This window comes from Orycteropus afer, unplaced genomic scaffold (genome assembly GCF_000298275.1).
Source record: "Orycteropus afer afer isolate SDZICR_OR568_19922 unplaced genomic scaffold, OryAfe1.0 scaffold00187, whole genome shotgun sequence".
In the NCBI taxonomy this organism is placed as follows: Eukaryota; Metazoa; Chordata; class Mammalia; order Tubulidentata; family Orycteropodidae; genus Orycteropus; species Orycteropus afer.
In genome coordinates, this window is record NW_006921774.1 from 826,636 (window position 1) to 830,466 (window position 3,831).

Genomic DNA, 3,831 nt, shown 5'->3' on the forward strand with positions numbered 1-3,831 from the left:
AATAGCTAACCAGAAGGCTGGTGGTTCAAACCCACCAGCCACTCCTCAGAAGGAAGAATGGGCAATCACTTCCATAGAAATACTGCTTCGGAAAACCAAGGAAGGGTCACTACGAGTCAGGACTGACTCGACAGCTGAGACGCTGATTTTTGGTATAGTAGTCCAACAGAAGAAAGACGGGGTAATCTACTTCCATAAAGATTTACCACCTCGGAAACCCAATGAGGGTCATTATGAGTCGGCATCAACCAGATGGCAGTGGGTTTTGTTTTGTTTTATTTCCCCTAAAGAGTAGTCTTAAAAGGAGCTCTGGTGGAGCCTAAGGCATTTGACTGCTTACCAGAAGGCCAGAAGGTTGCTGGTTCAATACCACCAGCCACTCTGTACTCCATGGAAGGAAGATGGAGCAATCTACTTCTGTAAAGATTTACCACCTGGGGGTCTTTATGAGTCAGAATAGACTCGATGGCAATGAGTCTGGTATATTTTTTAATATATATATAAATGTCTTGAAAAGGCAATTGTCTTCATACTTAAAATGTGCATATGCAGGGGATGTTGCTGTTGTTAGGTGCTGTTGAGTTCTCTCTGACTCATAGCAACCCTATGCACAGCAGAACCAAACAATTCCTGGAGGAGGGGGGAGCTTGTGCCAGCATCGGGATCCTTGCTATACCTGAGCCCATCATTACAGCCACTGTGTCTATCCATCTCATTGAGGACCTTCCCCTTCTTTGGTGACCCTCCTCTTTACCAAGCATGATATCTTTAGCCAGGAAATGGTTCCTTCTGACAACATGACCAAAGTAGGTGAGATGAAGTCTGGCCATTCTCGCTTCCAAGGAGCCTTCTGGCTGCACTTTTTCCAGGACAGATTTGGTAGTCCTTTTAGCAGTCCATGGTACTCTTACCATTCTTCTCCAACACCAAAACTCAAAAGCATCAACTCTTCTTTGCTCTTCCTTATACATTGTCCAGCTCTCACATGCATAAGAGCTGACTGAAAATACCACGGCTTGGGTTATGCACATCTTAGTCTTCAAGGAGACATCTTTGCTCTTCAGCACTTGAAACAAGTCTTTTGCAGCAGATATGTCCATTGCAGTATGTCGTCTGATGTCGTGACTGCTGCTTCCACTGATGTTGATTTGTAGAACCAAGTAATATGAAAGCCCTGCCAACTTCAATCTTTTCTCCATCTACCATGAAGCTGTTTATTGGACCAGTTGGCAAATATTTTTGTTTTCTTTATATTGAGATGTAATCCATACTGCAGACTGTAGTCTTTAATCTTCATCAGTAAGTGCTTCAAGTCATCCTCACTTTCAGCAAGCCAAGTTGTGTCATCTGTGTATTGCAGGTTATTAATGAGTCTTCCTCCAATCCTGGTGCCATGCTCTTCTTCATATAATCCAGGTTTTTGGATTATTTGTTCAGCATACAAGTTAAATAAGTATGGGGGAAGGATACAACCTTGACGCACTTCCTTCTTGATTTTGAACCATGCAGTATTCCCTTGTTCTGTTCAAATGACAAGATCCTGATTTATGCACAAGTTCCTCATGAGTACAGTTAATGTTCTGGAATTCCCATTATTCTCAATGTTATCCACAATTTGTTATGATCCACCCAATCAGATGCTTTTTCATAGTCAATAAAACATAAGTAAGTATATTTCTGGTATTCTTTGCTTTCAGCCAAGATCCATCTGACATCAGCAATGATATCCCTCATTGCACATCATCTTCTGAATCCCATTTACATTTCTGGAAGTTCTCTGTCAATATACTGCTGCAACTTCTCAAATATTTTCAGTAAGATTTTATTTGCTTGTGCTATTAATGAGACTGTTTGATAATTTCCACATTCTGTGGGATCACCTTTCTTTGGAATGGGTAAATATATGGATCAGTCATCAGAACATGGTGATACTGCCACAAGGACAGACATAAAGATCATATGGGACAGACATATAGATCACTTAGCATATGCAGATACTATGGCTCAATTTAATGAGGAAAACAACATACAAAAAAACAGTAAGCTATCAAGTATAAAACTAATACAAATGAAGCCAAGCTATACTAAGAATTTATACTACACAAACTTGCACCCATGCATACCTACATACACTAAGGACAACAACAACTTTGTAGCAAATAATTACTACCTGGATACAGGTCCTAGCCCTGCACAAGTAAACTAAGCATCTGTCCGGGCCTTGGTTTCTATAACTCTAAGAGTTTTCTGGGTAACCTCTATGCTACCACTCAGTTGTAATTTTTGTGACCACAAATTTGCTAAGTAAAAAATATAACCATAAAGTTCTCAAACTGAATACATTCCAGTCTAATCTCATGGCAACACAGTACTATGCTAGCTTTAAGAATATAATGACCCATCAAATTCTCTCAAGTATAATAAAGTAATTGAAATTATGTCACTATAAAAATATATTTTACAAATACTATATATATAGAAAGAGAGAGAGACTCCAGGTAACCTCTTGGCTCACTGTTAAGTATTTAATCTCCAGAATTATAAATCAAAATAAATGTGCTTTTTCATGTACTGTAACAAAGTAAGCAAAAATGTTTTATCATCAATTTATTAGAGACTCACACCTTAGAGTATCAAGATAGATATTTCTTTCCTAGACCGGAAAAAACTTCTTGCTATGTACTACCATGATATTTCAAGGTATTTCATGGTATTTAAAGAAGATATTTCTTTAAACTTTATCAAAAAGAAGTTTATCATAAAACGTCATTTATATATCATGGAAGGAAATAGAGTGTCTTGGTTTACTCAATCATAAAAAGATGATTAAAAGAATCAGAATATAATAAGGTACATATGATTGAAAATAATCAACTAGATTAAAATACTACTGGACTTTTTGTAAGTCATTTAGAATTTTTCAACACCTCAAAATTACCACTGTACATGTGATAACAGCACTTTATGCATACCACCAATTAACTGCATGATTATATATGTGTCTCCCTAATAACATTCTGTAGTAAACAAGGCAATTAAGAAATAAAAATTTTAAATGTTAAGTCCCCTGAATCCCCATCTTGGCTCCAGGGTCTGGCTTCTATCCCTCATGGCAGGATGAGGAAGGGGTTGGTCCCTGAGGCCCCCAGGAGAAATGCACAGACATTTGGGCCACAGCTCCAGGTCTATGGGCTGTTGTGCTCCTGTCTATACCTATGACAAGAGCTGGAGAGCATATCAGGCCGATAACCCAATACTGGACAATTCCAAGGCCCTTTGGATCACACCTAGAGTAGTTTTTGTGTGTGCATTGTTGTTTTCATTATTCAAGAAACAAGATTCAAACTGCTGTTTGAATTATGTAACTTTATTGTAATTGGCAGTGTAAGCAACCACGTCTGGATCTTGTTTCATTTTATACTGTATTGGTAAAAATGCTGCTATTGACATCCTGTTCTTCCATACCTTATCATAATTAAATCTCAAGTGAGCTGTGACAAAAATAAATAAAGCCCTTCGAAAATCAATAGTTAATCCTAAAATTCAGATAACATTGCAAGGGACCTCAAATATCCAAAGCAGTCTTGAAAAATAAAAACAAAGAGGACTCAGATTTTGGGATTTCAAAAGTTACTACAAAGAAACAGTCATTTGAACATTATGGTATTGGCATATGGACAGACATATAGATCACTGGAATAGAATTTTGAATTCAAAAATTAACCCATACAGGAAAAAATTATAAATCATAGGGTAACCTCAAAGAAAAATGATAAACCTTCACATCACAATAAAAAAGAGGACAAGCACAAATATTCAGCATATACTAAA

At 37.4% G+C, this 3,831-nt stretch overlaps 1 protein-coding gene across 1 annotated transcript in view; it reads right to left on the reverse strand.

Moving 5' to 3' along the window:
• NBAS (NBAS subunit of NRZ tethering complex) overlaps positions 1-3,831 on the reverse strand; it is a 750,019-nt gene that overhangs the window by 504,974 nt on the left and 241,214 nt on the right. The gene's annotated exons all lie outside the window — the stretch shown is intronic.